The sequence below is a fragment of the Marmota monax genome, unplaced genomic scaffold, assembly GCF_021218885.2.
Source record: "Marmota monax isolate L192 unplaced genomic scaffold, Marmota_monax_Labrador192_F-V1.1 WCK01_AAM20220418_F8-fsc00126, whole genome shotgun sequence".
NCBI lineage: Eukaryota > Metazoa > Chordata > Mammalia > Rodentia > Sciuridae > Marmota > Marmota monax.
The window spans coordinates 1,271,833-1,289,415 of NW_026695245.1; the positions used below are offsets into that span (position 1 = coordinate 1,271,833).

At 43.3% G+C, this 17,583-nt stretch overlaps 1 protein-coding gene across 2 annotated transcripts in view; it reads left to right on the plus strand.

Moving 5' to 3' along the window:
* Kctd1 (potassium channel tetramerization domain containing 1) overlaps positions 1-17,583 on the plus strand; it is a 184,775-nt gene that overhangs the window by 72,071 nt on the left and 95,121 nt on the right. The window contains exon 1 of one of the 2 annotated variants that reach the window (XM_046433385.2): positions 17,079-17,573. The exons of the other annotated variant lie outside the window; for it this stretch is intronic. The gene's annotated coding sequence lies outside the window, so the exon portion shown is untranslated. Of the gene's footprint in view, positions 1-17,078; positions 17,574-17,583 lie in introns of those variants that run through there. 2 annotated transcript variants of the gene reach the window in all.

Consider the following 17,583-nt stretch of genomic DNA (forward strand, 5'->3'; position numbering starts at 1 on the left):
CCTGTTTATTCTACCTCATTTTTTTAATGTCAAAGGGAAAAAATTATTTAAAAATGCATGAACTGGCCCATTTATATTTGTTAACTACCCTACTTTCTCCCTTGATAATTCCTCTTATATTACTTTGGCTGTATATGGAGTTTCATTTAACATTACCTTATGGAATCTGCTCATCATGCTTCATCAAGTAGAGAGGAAATGGGTAGGAAATGAATTTTCCAATGACCATAGAAGAAAAAAAAGACCTAAAATACTGTGCTAACTTAAAAGCCTACAAATGTTTAAGAAAATGATGGCCTTGATTATCTTGATTTTGATTTCATAAACAATATTTTTCTGAAAAGACATAATTCCAGTGTTGTTTTTCTTCCAATGAGAGATTTCCTTATTTTAAAATGCTGTTGAAAGAGGGAAATCAATTAAGATAGATTAAAAGAAATCACAATCATCATCCTCAAAGTGTGGATTCACCTCTTCCTTTCCCTGTGGAAGATGTTTTAAAAGCAATACCAAACCTCCATCTCTGGACCAACAGTTCTGATTCCCATCCACCCCGGAGGGTCTTACAACAATGACTGTACCCTTACTCTCAAGAAAGCACCATTAAAACTGTAAGTAGATTCCAGAGCAATTGTTATATAATTTTTATGTAAATAACTTTCCAATTTCAGCACCTTTGAATTAGTAACACATTTCTTGAAACACTTGAGAAATGCCTGGGGATTTCTTATCCTAACCCGGGGAATAGCAGAAACCATGCAATTCCCTGTTCTGGGGAATGTACTAAAAAGAAAGAAGCCCTGAGTGGTGATTGCTTGTATCTCTTTATAAAGTGATTTGCAGAATATGAGGCAAGTGGTATCAAAGGAGGGCTGATCAGTATTTGAACTCCATAGCAGAGTCAGGATTGGCAGAAGACCCTCAGAACCCTTTGCTTTTATTTCTTCCTTAACTCCCAGAGAACCAAAGGGAACCCTCCTTGCTCTTTTGCCTCAGGGAGAAGCTCTTTGTGGCACTGCCCTCAAGGCTAATAATGCCTTAACCAGCCTGGGGACATTTTCCTGGATGGGGGGGGGGGAACAGATGGCTGGGTCACAATCTCCTCCTATCCCCCTTTGAAAACTCGCCTCCAAAACAGAGCTTGGGGATTATTGTCTAATGTTCTCCAAGTCACCAGAGGAAATGCCAGTTGTGTGGGCTGTGACTTTGGGATGAGACCACAGAGCCTGTAGAGTCAAGTTGAACCTCCAAGTGCCAGCCCTCATGGATTTCAGCACACAGGCTGCTCCACAGAATGTTCATGCAGATGCTCTGTGAACAGACTCCCTCTCCAATCTGCAAGTTCAGACTTCCCAGACGGATTTGACAAGTTGGAAATCTCTCCTCTATACCCATCTTCGCCCTCCCTAGGCAGAGCTGTCTTCTCCTAGAATCGTTAACCAGCTCGGAGCCTGGCCGTGCAGAGTGGGAGTGGCAGGTTCTATCGGTTTGTTTTGTGACAGGAGGAGCTGGGTGGAACTGGTCCGGTGCCTCTGCAATGCAGGTGTGGGGCTGGTGGGGTAGGAAATACAGCCAGAGAAAACACAGGGCAGGAGGCGGCAGAAACTGTCCATATTGGAAACTGGCTTCCTACTCTTTATTTAGGTCACAGATAAAACACTAAGATCCTTGGACAGATCATGAAACCTTAAAAAGTTCAAGAAGAAAATGGTTAGAACTTCCAAAATCTTGCATTGAATTACTTGGGAGAGGAAGCGATATTTAATTTCAGCTACTTGATTGCATTTCAAAATGGCAAACCATTCGATTTAATTCAGTTCAGCAAAAAAGTTGTTGGTTCCCATTCTGTGCTTTGGTTCTGTGTTAAGCACTGGGTATTAAGTTGAAAACCAGAATAGCCACACAGTTCAGACTCCACCAAGATATGAGAGTTATCTTGGGCAAGAAATGTAAAGAACACTTGTGAAAGAAACACATTTTTCTAAAATAAAACTGAACGTCATAAATCCAAAAAGAAAATTATCCAGGAATAATACACTCCTGGAATGGCAAATTCCTACAATAATAACAAAAAATAGCAATGATACTTAGTGCAGATCTATTTTTGCCTTTCATCTAATGAATTCAAAGAGTTTAACAACTACTGCTGAGTTAATCCTTAGTACTAAACCTGACTTTTCCATCCTTCTTTGGAAAAAAAAATTTTTTTTGGCACTAACATCCCAACATCCCACAGGGAAGAAATTCTGGAAACAAAAAAATGCTGACCCCATACCAGCATCAAGCAGCAAATAAAGAAGTCCAACTCATCCAGAAAAGTAGGGTGGGATTCAGAAGAATCAAACTAATGCACACAAAATACAAGCTACTGAAAAAAGAAGTAAACATTTAATTTCTTGCAGGTAGACAGGAATACTTCTATCATTTACCATTGGGTGTTCTTGATGGGATTTCTGTACCTCTCAGACACTTATGGTATATTCTGGGAAGGCTTGCTTCCTTTTCAAAAAGGGGATTTAAATCTTCTTGTTTAAAAACAGTAAGAAAGATAGATATTTTCTCCCTAACATGACGAGTAAGGACAACCTGATTCCACTGATTCTCCAAGCCTTTTAATGGGATCCCTCAGAAGCATGTCCCTATGGAGGGAAAGGTTATGAATGAAAGAATTCAATTGTCTGCAAAAAATAAAGTGGGACTCTGCCAGAGATGGAGATGATCTGGAACAGAACTGATCCCTAATTACAAAGTAATCCAATCCTTAGCACCCTCACAGGTCTGTCTTCATCTTCAAAGGGTCTTACCCATATCAATGGATTCATCACTTCTGTTTCTTTCATTGATTCCAATTTGTCTGCTCATCAGTGAAAAATTGGCTTAACTTTTGAGTAGAACTGACTCACACTATCATATTCTAGGGTACAGTTGTTTCTCTTTCCTTTTGGTGCTTTGTGATGTTTCCTTTACCCTGGTTTTGAATAGATATTATAATTCATATGACCCTGTAAAGCTGTTCTTTAAAAAAATGTGCATACCTGTGCGTGTACACACACACACACACACACACGCTGTAGTCTCTCTGAGAAGGTATTATTATAATAAAGTAATATAGAAGTATTACCATAGAATAAAGATCAGAGATGGCTACATGAAAGTCTCTAACATGTATAAGCTTGGTCATAACAGATGACAAGTATGCAAAAGGGAAGAACTCCTAGGCAGAGGAGAGCTGCTTGGAGAAATGTCCAGAACATGAACAGACATTGATGGCTCAGATATAAATCTTTCAATGCAGCGAGGCCTTTCAGGCTAAGGAAGTGGTACAAGTTAGTTGGAGTGAGACTGGAAAAGTGACCTGAAGTTTACCCAGCTAGAAAGTAGCAGTGTTTGAATTCAGTGAGACTCTCCGGCTGCATGTCCAGGCTCAGCCTAAATTTACCATCTCCCTGTCTCTCCTTAAACAGGGAGGAAGATGGACACAGGGAGCTCAGAATAATAGGAGCTCAGCTTAATAGGCAATGCGAGCAAGTAAATCCACAACCACGATACAGGTAACAGACATCTACAGAACACTTTCTGTGTGCCAGTAATGATACTACCTAAAGTGAATACAAAAATAAATAAGTACTTCTCTTTTGATAAAATCCTAAGGACTGTGGTTAAGGAGAAGACTAGCAATTATAATGCATGCAACTGCTAAGATGAGGGTCTCCCCAAAGTGCCAGGGAATCACAGGGAGATTTTCCATAGGTAGTCTGAGAACATGCCTCCGGGGGACTTGATTTGAGACTGGAAAACCGAGAGTGGAGCCGTGAGTACTGGTAGGATCGAGGTGGTTGCTAACATGCATGAGTACTTCCAGAATGCTAGGCATTGTCCTAAGCACTTCAGCCAGATCACCTCATTTCATTCACACGTCAATCCCCTCCCTTCTACCAAGAAAGACGTAGACACAGAGAGGTGTAGCATTTTTGCCTGAGATCACACGACACACAAGTGACTGTGCTTCAATTTGTGCAGTCAACCATTACACGTCTTGCTGTAGAGAAAGGGATACTCAGCCTGCTGAAGCCAGGGAAGGTTTCTCTAAGAGGAGGTAACATGGGAAACCATTCCCAAAAGATCTCTGGGGGTTCAGCTTTTGAGCAAGAGGCTGAGGAGGATGTCAGGCCAAGGGAATCTGGAGCCAAGGTATGCAGGATGAGGGACAGTGTTGTCAAGGAAAGAACAGCTAGTAACTGGAGGGCAGGATGGGTGGAGGGGAGTGGTGGCCCCTCGAGGAGCAGACAGGGAGCATTTGGGTCTGGTTCGTTGGTTTTCATGGAAGAGAAATGTACATAAATAGCTCCAGTTAAGGGACATGAAAACATCCCACACACATCCAGGGATAAGAAGCTGAACACAGCCTGTACACATTGGGAGGCCACTCCTCTGCCGTGGGTGGTGCTACCTCCAGTCTGGACCTCTACTCTGTTCCCTGAATCTCTGAACAGTGGAAGGGGCCTGAATTAGGACTATGCTGTTGGAACCAGAGAATATGAAGTAAACAGGACAGATTTGACATGAATGTAAGGGTGCCGTGGAGGTGACTGCCAGGTTCTTAGCTCAAATGCCCTGTAGAATGGGAAATAAAGGAGGAGCAGGTTTGCAGAGTGTGTCCCCCCATCAAATTCGTACAATGAAGCTCTAACCCCCAATGTGACTCTATTTGGACACATGGTGTTTAAGGACATAAGTACAATAAAATGAGGTCATAAGGGTGGGGCCCTGATGGTAGGGCTGGTGCCTTTATAAGAAGAGAGAGAGACACCAGAGATCTCTTTTTCTCTCTCCACGCTCTCACACAGAAGAGGCCACGTAAGGATGCAGAAAGAAGCCAGCTATCTACAACCAGGAAGAGAGGCCCCACCGGAAACCAACCCTGCTGGCACCTTAATCTTGGACTTGTAGCCTCCAGAACTGTGAGAAAATAAATTTCTATTGTTTAAACCGAACAGTCTGTATCATTTTGTTATGGCAGCACACGCTGACTAATACGAAGGAAAAGACAATTCACATAAGGATAAAGACATCTAGATGGATTCGAAGCAAACAGTGAGTTAGAATTGGCAGGGCTTGGAGCTTCCATGGAAGTGGAGTGGGGAAAGAACTTGGAGTGGGGTGTTGTCCAGATTTTTTATCTTGGATTGATTGAGGTGAATTTAGGTACCTTTCCCTGTGTCTGAGATATGAGAGCTAGTCCTAAGCAGAGGATGAATCCATAGTTAGTATTTCTTGGAGAAATTTAAGTCAGAGCGATTAACCACAAGGACATAGACAGTCTCTAATGGAAGTGGAAGCTTTTTGAATATTCTAGAAGGGTCAGGCTCACTGGAGGCCAAAGTAAAAGGTGGATCTGGACACAGAGCAGCCCTGGGGACCTCAGCAGAAACTCACATGGGAGTGGGACTGGAGTGTTTCTATGGCTCTGCCCCCATTTCTTCTCTGTACTGACTGACTGACTGGCTCTCACTGTAATTCCTAGAGAGACAGGCTCCCCAGCATTCAAGTTTCTGGTTAGCCCAGGAAATGATTGGCCAGGGACCTATCTCTGGTCACATCAGTTATAGCTGCTGGTCACGTGCTAGACAATTTGACTTGACAAAAGTGCCCCATCACCAATGGCTGTGGACAAGACAGCAATATTGCCTTGAAAGGTATAGAAGCATCAGGTATTGGGGTGTCAGGTAGTGTAACAGAAGCATCTAGCGTGAAGGGTAGGGGTGGTTTCCGGCTGGCTTGGTTTGGAGGACCTGCCTGGCTTGCAAGCAGTGGAGTCAGGACATATTCAACAGACACCTGGAAACGTGAGCCACTCAGAAGAGCAGTGAAGGCCGAAGAAACAGGGTCCAGAGGTGTCACCCAAGCACCTATCTACTAATAAATAAACAACAAGGGAACACACCTCAGGGTCCAAAATTCAAACTATACCAAAGTAAAGAGTATAGAAAATTCAAGTCCCTTAATACCACGGCCTTCTGAAAGTCACCACTGTGAATTATTTCATGTACTGCACCCACCCCATGCATTTACATTTGTGAAATACAGGTTTATCATTTTATTCCTGTTTTTTTTCAGTAGATACATACTTTAAATTAATGGTCTTTACTTGTTTAATAGAATGCCTCAGAGATGTGCCACTCAACATCACAAATCTATTTTTTATGTCTACAGATAGTGTTCTGTTGAGTAGATGAGACATTATTTATTTACCATTCACTTCTAAAATTTGATTATGTCCAATGATTCGAAATTATAACAATGCTTTAAGAGCACCATGTACATGTATCATTGTGCACAGCTCAGACTCTTAGAAATGAATTGCCGGGTTGAAAAGTATACACATTCTACCAAATGTCCTCTAAAAAAATGGTGCCAATTTACACCTCTACCCATACAGAGGTTGCACATGCTTGTCTCTCCACATCTGTGTCGATGTGCTTAACTATTTTGGGTCACTGGCTCTCCTTTAAGATTCTACTGAAAGCTGTGGATCATTGTTCTAGAAAATATGCCAATGTACATATATGGAACATTTTTGCACATAGCTTCTGTGGGTTTGCAGACCTCCTGAAGAACATCCAGAGAACCCTCAGGTCTTATATTCAGGACCCCAGAATAGAAACATGTGAACAGTTTTCTTAATCCAGGGTCATGGGTCTTTGTTGTAGCTGCACAGAAAAATCACCCACGTCCAGCTGCTGCAAGGTGAATTCAATCAGGGTCCTTATGGAAAGGATCTCATGAATATTTTGGGCAAATTCTCCAAGTGATTCTAATGTGCTACCAGAACCATTGTAGTGAGGAGAGGCTTGAAGAAGAAAGAAAAGAAGGAATTTGATAACAGAGAGCATATAAGAGACTCTCAGAGGCTCTCAGAGGCCTCCAACCTGCTGCAGGAGCCTTAGTAAGGGCCTCTTGCTGCTTGCTGGGATGGAACCTGGAGTAGATGCACATTTTTTTTTTTAAATAGTGAGACTGTTCAGCACACACAAGTAGAATACCCAGGAAACTCAGGTGACCTAAGTTAAGCACTTTTTAAAAAGTGCTTTGCCATATTTCTTTTCTTTCTTTCTTTTCTTTTCTTTCTTTCAGAGAGGGCTGCTGTTTCCCTCTTATTCAGTGACATTGGCTTTTCCTCAAATCTCCTGGTTATGCTAAGGTATGGCCAACATTGAGAACCACTATGCATAGTGAAGCCTCCCAAAGATTTTTTTTTAAAGCCCAAGGACCAAGAGCAGAAGAAAGAAAAGCCAGCTGCAACCCCAAGAATTTGCACATGTCCCAAGGGCCTAGAAGAAAGCATGAAACAAAAAGATCACTCACTGCTTTTACCTTCATGGAGAAGCAGGATTTGGAGCTGGGCCTTGAAGAAGCAAGACAAATTAGATCAGCAGAGGGATAGGAGGAATATCCCAGGGGAAATTCCCAGGAAAGGAAGCCAGGATTTTAGGGCCAGGCCAACCAGGATTCAGGCCTCCTATCATCTCCTTCTCCCATAGGCTCAGCCAAGGGAGTGATATGAGAGATTCCTTCCCCTAGTCCTGCTGAATTGCTGCAGGAAGGCTCACTAGGCTTCATGCCCTCATCTCCAGTTCCTTCTTTCTTTACTGTTTTAGTTTATTTTCTTTTGCTATAACAAAATACCTGAGACTGAGTGATTTATTAGGAAAGAAGTTTTACTGTGGCTTATGATTCTGAAGGCTGGAAAGTCTAAGAGCTTAGTAAGGGCCTCTTGCTGCTTCAATTCATAATAAAAAGTGGAAGGGCAAGCAGGCATGTGCAGAAGGGAGGAAAAAATACACAAGGCAGTCTTGCTTTGTAACAACTCATTTTTGAGGTAACTGATCCAGTCCCTGAAGAAAGGCATTAATCTCTCCAAATGACCTTATCACTTCTTAAAGGCCCTACCTCCCAGGTGCTTGGGATATAGCACATTCAGACCATAGTGGGTAGGTTTACCCCCTTCTCCCAAGCAAGTGGTTCTCACAGTGGGTCCAGGAACCAGTAGCAGTACCTGGAGATAGCATCCTCTCAGTGCCACCCAAATCTTGCTGCATCAGACGCCCTGGGGGTGGGGCCAGCACTCCACGTTTCCACAAAGCTGCCAGGAGGTTCTAAGTCATGCTCAAGTTTCAGGATCACTTTTTGTGGCCAATGTTGTCCACATGTCTTCCCTGTGTCTGAACTTTCCAGCACTGTTCTCTCTGGAGTCCACCCCCACAGAGGACTGAGGAGATGCAAGAGATGCAACTAAGGACATTGGGAAATTAGATCAGAACAAGATAATGGGGAACTGAAACTAAATAAAAAAAGCCATGATTTTTTTTTCCCCTAGTACTGGGTATCAAACCCAGGGGCATTTTATTACTGAGCTACATCCCCAGTCCTTGGTAGTTTTTATTTTGAGACAGGGTTTCATTAAGTTGCCAAGGCTGACCTTGAACTTGCCATTCTCTTGCTTCACCCTCCCAAGTAGCTGAGATTATAAGTATGCATCACCTCACCTGGCTCATGATGCTTTGACCATCAAGCGGGGTGGGTATTAAAGTGGTATTGAAGACCAGATTTTAAGAATGCAGCCTCTCTGAGCCAGGGCATAGTGGCACTCAACTGTAATCCAAGCAATTTGGGAGGCTAAGGCAGAAGGATAACAAGTCTTAGGCCACCCTTGGCAACTCAGTGAGACCCTGTCTCAAACTAAAAACTACCAAGGACTAGGGATGTAGCTCAGTAATAAAGTACTCCTGGGTTAATATAAACAAACAAACAAACGATACAGCCTTGACCCCAATCCCTTCCTCCCAGAAACAGTAGGCAAAACTGAATTGTGCTTGTGCAACTTCTAAGAAAGGTTTCATAACTTTCATCTGATTTTCAAACAAATTCTTGGCCCCCAAATGCTAGAGAAAAAATTATTTTATTATTGGATAAGTTATATTACCTTTCAGGCAGTGTTTCTCACCGGGTGGTTAGATAAGTATTAGAATTCTCTGAGCTGTGTTTGTGAAAAATGCACATTCCTGGGTCACCCCCCATGACCTAGTACATCAGTATCTCTGGAACTGGTACCCAGGAATCTGCATCTTAAACAAGTTATCCAGGTAATTCTGATGCACTGTAAAGTTAACATACCTCTGCCTCGGGCTCTGAATCTAAAAGCCAGCAGTTCTAAGAAAGTTAAATAAATCATGAATTGAGAATGCGTGTCAGCCACCAAAGCCTGGTGTTAAGGTCTAAAAAGCCCTCACAATATCCCAAATGTCACAGAACTGGGAATGATGCCACAGCAAGCACTTTCCCGGGCCTCTCAGTGATCATCCACTTAAAAAGCTGTATTCTATATGTCACCATATGGACAGTAAAAAGGGCCTAGAGGAGGGCTCCTCTTCAATCCCCGACAGTTCAACTCAGCTTCCCAGGGTGGGATGCGAAGTAAGGTCATGCATTTTTCTATGGCAGATTGAAATAAGATAACCAGGAGAAAGGCAGAAGAGAAAGCGTGGACTGACATGCAGGCCTTCTGCAAGCTCAACCCTCTCTGGTATCAGCTGAGATTCCTCCTTCCTGCCTGCCTCTTAGCATGTGCTTGACAGAGGTGGCCAAATCCCCACTGTTTGAGTCTATTTTCTGTTGCTGAATTCAACACACTGAGTAATTTCCTTTTTCATTCCTAGGGATTGAACTCAGGCCTGCTTTACCACTGAGCTACATTCCCAGCCCTTTTTATTTTGAGATAGGATCTTGCTATGTTGCTGCTGTCCTCACTAAATTCCTGAGGCTGACCTCGAACTTGTGATTCTCCTGCCTCAGCATCCAAGTGGCTGGGATTCTGGGATTATAAGTGTGCAGCCACCATGCCTGGCCAAACTGGGTAATTTATAAAGAAATTTATTTCTGGGAAGCCCAAGGTCAATGGGCTGATCTGGTTGAAAGCCTTTTTTTTTTTTTTTGGTGGGGACTCTGTGGAGTCCCAAGGCAGTACCGTGCATCAGATGCAAGACAGCAAGTATATCAGAGAGAGCTTTTATAACAAAGCCACTCCCTCAATAACCCACTAACCCACAAATGAATCACCTCCCAGAAGTCCCACCTCTCAAATACAATTAACATATGACTTCAGGGATTAAGCCTCCAACACAAAATTGGGGAGACAGTCAAACCACAGCATCCACTGATAACATTTTTGGATTTACGGACTTCAAAATATGTAATACTTACACAGTAAACCATATGGGGCTGAACACATAGAAATTCCCCAGAATATAAAATGGTTTGCTCTAGGCAGTGGAAATAGAACCAAAAGGTCTGGTCTGGTCAATTGTTGGGAAAATGAGTGTGCTCTGGGGTCCAATTTACTAGCTGGGTGATGTTGGGCGAGTTAATTAACCTCTCTGGGTTTTTACTCAAGTAGAAAATGGAAACCATTCTCACATGTACTCATAAAAAATAAAGTTGACAGTGCTCATGTCAAAGACCAGACCCCCATAAAGCACTCACTAAATGTTAACAAGAAAGAAATATGGCATATATATTCTTCCAGATTTCTGTACTTTCCAAATCTTTGCCAGTGACTGCTTTTATAGTCAGGAAAAGAATGGTAAACCACAGTTTTGTTTGTGTTTTTTAATTTAAGGGAATGAGCCATAAAGAGAGAAAAGATTGTAAAACAGATGCCATCAACATTGGGGGAGTTTGTTTTTATTTGGAGTAAGGACAACATGTGACACCCCCCCCCCCTTGGTCTTGTAATCAAAGGACAAACTGTAGGAAGACTGAATATGAAGGATTGCAAATCTTCTACTGGTTGGATCACAGGGTAGAAGAGTTAGGTCACAGTGTTTCCTGCTTCCCCACCCCTCTCCAAAGCAGCCCTCCTCCATCACATGCAAATTAAAGAAACAGAACAAACCCATCCAGGGCTTCTTTAAATATTCAGATAAACCCATGTGCCCCTATCAGTTAAATTAAGCTTTTCTAAGAAAAAGTAAGTCAATTAGTTCAAAATGTGGGTTAGTGCTTCTGGGTATTTAAAAGGGGATTTTTTTTTCTTTTTTAGTTCATTTAAAAACACAGCCACAGGGCAAGTACATACCCACTCTTCCACGCATCCTGTGAATTGCCACCATATACCTAGATATCAATTTCTGCTAGCTTCAAAATCTGATCCTTAAACTTTCTCAAAGTCATAACAATACTGAAATATGACCTTTAAATTTTATCTTGTGTTGCTCTTTAGTTAATATCCTTTATCTTCATCATCATTATCAAGATATTTGTCAGTGCCTGACCTCACTATAGAACACTGAGAAAACATGATTCTACCCTCATTGAACTTCATCTTTCTTCATTCAACAAATATTTACTCTTTAAACTTTCGTCAACAAAGGTAGGTCTCCAAGATATTATGAAATATCATTCTGGAGCACGATTTGTGATATAAACTACAAAACTCATTTGTCTAAGTTGTCTAGACACAATAAACCAAGTTAACCAAAATACAAATAAAATGAGATATTTCTTAAAAAGATGAATTTCTGGAAGTGATTTCTTGGTCAAAGAATATGAAAATTTTTATAGCTTTTGGAAAGGTTGCTTAATTCTTTCTTAAAAGGCTATCCTAATTGATACTGACCAAAAAATAATAATAAGGAGAATAATAACAGAGGTTTTGGGCACCAACATTTGAGTATAAAGTGGTTTTTTTAGACATTTTTTGTTGTTGGTTTTATTTTGATTTTACTAATTTAATAGACTTCTTTATTTGAACATTGCAAGTAGTTTCAGGAACATTTTATATTCTGAAACCATTGTAAATAGCTCCCTCTTTGTTAAAAAGGGAGCTATTTACATGATATTAACAAATATCTTTGGTTCCTTCTCCACCTTAGTATTCCATTGCAACGTGAACTGCAATGGCATTGAAATAAACGTTTTTTAATAATAGGACTAATATCTACTTCAATCCCACATACCCTTTAAAGACAAATGACTAGAAGATAAATAAATACCATAATTTTACGTTAGACTTTGACAACCTTTACATTTGAATTCTTTATTAACCAAGTGAAGTTGCATTATCAGATTATTATAACAAAGGGAGGTAACACATTGTTAGGATCCACAAACACACAATTTACTTATGGAAAACTACATTCCACTTATATATTGTTTGTTTTTAAAATAGCCTAAGAAAACAGTAGGTGATCATTTGGTTGAAAGGTTCCAAATTATAGTTAGCAGATGGCAATAAGAAACTCAATATTTTATTCCTGTCAATCACTATGTAGGTTTCCTCTGACCTGAAAAGACAGGTAATACCCTCCTTGCCCCCAGAAGATTTATGAAGAACAGCCTAAGAATTCAAGAGAAATCATCTCATTCTAGTCTGGTTGGGTTTGTGGGCATTTCTCTTTCTGTTTAAATTCTTCACTGTCATTTTTTTTTTTCCTAAGACACAAATGGGTTCCTATTTCCAGTAGCCCAGGAAAATAATGTCAGTGTTCAGGTAACCAGGTGACAAAATAACACAAAATAACAGCCCATTTCTGCTGTGTTCACAGTCCAAGGCCTTGACTTAGTACTATTCTGCAAGATTCCCAAATCAAGTTACACACCAGGGTATTTTAACAGGAGGGAATCGTTCCCTTGAAGTCAGTCCCATCTGTCCTTCTTTCCTTCCTCCCTCTTCGCCCATTCTTTGGTTCCTAGAGGCTGAGTGTGGTCAAGAAGCTCAGGCATGAGCTATGGAATAGAGTTGCCTGCCACAGCAAGGCCTGGTGGACCTGGCCACATGGCTTAACCCTTTAATGTGTCTCTAACCTTTTTTTTTTTTTTTGCTGTTGTTAATGAAGCTTGAGAAAATTGGAGCCTTAATAAATAGGAGCTAATGATTGAATGCTTACTAATATTCCACTATGTTATGTGCTTTATTGACTTATTTAATTCTCAAAACAATCCATTACAAGATAGGTACTATAGGTACTTTATTGACTTATTTAATTCTCAAAACAACCCATTACAAGATAGGTACTATATTACTTCCCAGAAAATGTAATAATAAGAGAAGTGGAACATAGAAAGGGCATCAGGTAAGGCAAACTAGGATTCAAACCCATGCAGTCTGGTTTCAGAGAGGAAGCTGATCACTTTGCTAGACAACCTTTGGTTGAAGTTAGCTCTCTCCCTACACAGAACTATTTATTTGTGTGTTTATTGAGTGTTTCCTATGTGCCCGCTACCCTGCTAAAATATGCTATGTAACTGAATTGGAAATGAATGGGAGTTACAGTAATAAGACATAGTTTCTGCCCTTGTGGAGTTATTTTTCTTTTCTTCCACTTTGTAGTTAGATTACATGGGTTCAGTTTTCATCAGAGTTCAAAAAACATTACTCAAAATGATCTTCAATTGAATTCAGTAGAATTAATAGTGAAACCGAAACAAAGATATGTCAAAATAGCTTCAATATGAATTCATATTTAACCTCCAAAGCACTTTATGAATCTTTTAGTAATCGAATCAAGAGAGTATGGCATTCTCTTTTGATTTGTTTCTTTAAAGTGATTAGCTAAATGCTTTTCTGGCCTTTGCCCAAGAACCTACAAAATCCTTTGAATTTACCAATTTAAATCCTCTCCTAAACACCTCTTAACACACAAACACCTCCCATTCAGAGATCTGCCTTCAGAAAGGTCAACATTGGTTCTACTAGGAAAAACAAAAACAAAAACTGGACCTACACTCTACTTATACAATAACAGTATAGCATATTTCTCTAGAGAAAGAATTAATGTAGGAAAATATCAATTCAAAATAATCATTAAATTCACGTTAATTCGCAAGCAATATGTTGTCTTGTAATTACTTTTTGTCCTGGTTTTACATTCTAGAAACTCAGATTTATGATATTATATATTTCTCACACAAAAACGTTTCCTGCTAAATGTAGGATTTAACTACACACAGATCCTATACATTCATTCATTCAATATAAATGACTGGAGTTCTCACCATGTTCCAAGTACCAGCCTGAAACTATAAAAGTATACTGTTGAGTAGAGGAAACAGGCAGATAAATAAGCAGCTATATATAGTTGTACATGTATGTGACATATTATGTTCAGAAAACTGGAATCAATTTATGGGTCAAAAAATATGAACACTTTCATAGCTTTTGGTGAGGTTGCCTAATTGCTTTTTTAAAAGGCTTTCCCAATTGATATTGATAATTAAAATATAATAATAATATATTTGAATATGTATCTATATGGTATAAACTTTCATAAAGTGTGAACATACAATACAAATAGAATTTAAAAGGGGAGAAACTTGGAGGTTTTTCTCCCCAAATAACTGCTTCACTATCTTTATGTATTCTGACAGTGTAGTAATTACCTGTTCCATATTATACTGGAATTATTTTTATAATAAAGAAGCCACAGGTCTTGCACAAGAAACAAATGTCCTTTCAAGGGAGTGATGGGCAGCCGTCAGTTCTAAGTGGTGGGCTGAATGGATTTCACGATGCTAAGAGTCAAGTGGAGGAATTAGCAGTGTCCTTATAGGATGAATAACTAATATTGTGTCTACACAAAAATAATAAGCAGAAAGCTTTTCTTTCTCTCAGTTTGGAATTATGTGTGTGCAAACACACATAAAGGCTCATTTATTAAACCTGGACTTGAACTCCTTTATTAACTGTAATTTTGTGTTACTGAATTTTAAAAATTAAGCCACTTTTCTTTTTGGTCAAGGGGGTAAAGGGTACATATTTCCTTGTTTTTCCCCCGCATATCCCACCTGGTGACTATTGTAGTAACTAACCTGAACTAGTCTTTCCCATTATATGGAGTATCACTGGCCAGTATGTGTATATTGGTAGCGTTTCAGGAGCTGGTACGACGAAGCAGATTTACAGTCACCCGATAATCAGACCGAGGCATACTTTCCAAGGTGAGTTTTTAGTACGTAATTTAAGTGCGGGTCTTGCCCTTTGTTTGCAAACAGTCCAGGCAGTACCTGAAACTGCTGTTTTTCCAACTCCGTTAAAAAGTTATTCGCGCTTGGGGTTTTTTAGTTCTGCTACTCCCCCACCTCTTTCCCCTGGCTTTTGCCAGTAGAGACCTGCCCTGGGGGTTATTTTGTCCTGGGAGCAAAAAACTATTTTCTTTTCTGGAAATACGTTGACGTCAACTGGGAGCTGTTTTTGGTTGCTTTGTTTCCCGGAGCGTCCATCCCAGGACACAGCCTCCGGCAAACTGCAAGCAATTCAAAGCAGCTCACCCTGGGGGGAATGGATCTGGTGTGTGTATGTTGAGGCGGGGGTGCTCCCCAACCCTGCAGAAGTGGGGAACGGCTCCCCAATGGGCCGAAGCATGGGCCTAGACCCCGAGGCCAACCAGGAGCCCACCCTGTAACCAGCGCGGGCTCTCGGTTCACTGCGCTCGCGGTGAGGGCTGCCAGAGCAGTGGCCCCTGCTGGGTTACTTGCCTGGCGCCCACCTGAGTTCTAAGCGCTGCCGAAATTCTCCGCTCCAGTGGCGGGTGGCCGGAAAACCTGGGGGCATCCCGGGACAAAGGGCCAGCCCTCCGGAAATAGTGCGCGACTGACGTGTGCCAGCTCTTGAGCTTGGGTCCTTGTGTGCAACTGACATAACTGCCCACCGCCCTAGGCTCTGTCAAACTTATCTTTCTACATATTTCTGGGGGCGGGTGGGGCGGGTAGCCGACCACCTCTCTGGAACAATTTACAATTTACGAGGGGTGCAACCTCAAGAGTTCCTTGCCTCCCAGGAAGGCTCTCTGCGGAAAGCAGGGCGGATGAGAGGGAGAGAAGGAGAAAGTGTGTGTGTGTGTGTGTGTGTGTGTGTGTGTGTGTTTCCCCAAGGAGCCGGAGGGGGCCAGTTGAGGCTGGGACTTGCTTTAACTTGTTTCGCACCTGGCGCTGTTTTCCCCGACGCTGCTAGGCTTCCAGGGCCAAGGCACGCAGAAAGCAAGCAATGATCTCTGCAGAAGACGTAGTCAACTCCCACTTAGATGCCCGCGCGACCCAGAAACCTAGTCTCCCTTCCTTTCTCTTTCTTTTTAAATGATAAGTTGATGGGTGGGTTTTTATTGATGCGTAAAATGATAAACTTCCCTAAAGCAAGTCGGGAGAGCCAGACAAGGGGCAAAGGACAGTTGACAGACCTCACATAGCTTAAGTGCCCAGAATTCGAACTTTGAAACAAATTCTAGGACGCACTCGAGGAGCTAGCAAGGCTACCTCCCCGAAGAGCGGGCCTGGCACTGGGGGCGCACTCCTGGGCTGACACCATCGGTTCTCCTTGGGCCTGGGACTTGGAGCTGGCCAGCGTGCCAGGGGACACTCGGGTTGCCAGATAAGGGGAAAGTTAGGATGCAGTGCGAGCTCTGGAGGCGGCCAGAGTTGCGTAGCCCAAGAGAACAACGGAGGTCCGGTGCGGCACTGGGGCGCTTGCCCCTGGGTCGAGAGAGCGAGAGGTGGTGACGAGAGGACGCGCCCGGAGCTTGGGCGCGCCAGGGTCAGGCGTTTGGCTGGAAGTGGGACAGCGTCTCCTATGGGAAAGCGGGACCCGGCGAGGTCTTTGGCTGCCTTTCCAGTTTCCGAGGTGCCCGCCCCCGCGCGCCGGAGGCGGCTCAGCCCCGAGGGCGAACGAATGGTGGTTGGCAAACTTCGAGTGAGAGCGCACTGGGGTTCTGAATTGCCGGAATTGTGGCGCGGCGGGGGCGGCCGAGACCCAAGTTCACTTTTTCCGACCGCCTGCGTGCCTGGCCTTGGGGACCCGCGCTGCTTTAACTCCAACCTGGTGGAGCGCCTCGCCGGAGGGTGTTGTCATTTTGCTCGGGGGCTGGGAGGGCCGAGGTCTGGGGGAATGGGAAAGGGGTCCCTGGGGTCCTGAGAGCCTCTTGCTGCGTCTCCCCTCCCACCCGCCCCTCCCAGCCTTTTTTTCTCGCTTCCTCCCGAGGCTGGCTAGACCGGCGCGGACTTGCCCCAGACCTACGGGGAGCGCCCCAGGTCTTTAATGACAGCTTAAAAGTGGCAGTTGGAAAAGTCGAAAGGGATGAGGCTGACGTGGGGCGTGTTTCGCTCCTTTGCAAGAGTCGGAAAGGGAGCTGGGAGCCGCGCTGCTGGCCCCAGGCCCCCGCGCCTCGCCGCCAGCAAGTAGGTGGGGGAGCCGCTGCCGCCAGCCCCATCCCGCTCCCAAGCCTCGCCCGCTGCGCCCTGGCCGCGGGCGCTGAGAGGGTGCGGGGCCTCGAAGTGCCTCCTCCACCCTGCTCATTAACCTGCCTGCTCCACTCCGCTCCAGGCGGCCTCAGACACGGGCTTCTCGCAGCAGCACCCGCGGCCCGCCCGGCGCAGCCGCCGCCCCGAACCCCCGGTTCCGGGGGGCAATGAGGGGGCGGTGGAAGGGGCACTGCTCCTCGGGCATTACTTAGAGACGCGAGACCGCCCCGCCCTCCCGCCGGCCCTCCCTCTCTCCCGCCGGGGCCCGCGCGCCTCTCAGCCAGAGGGTAAGTTGGG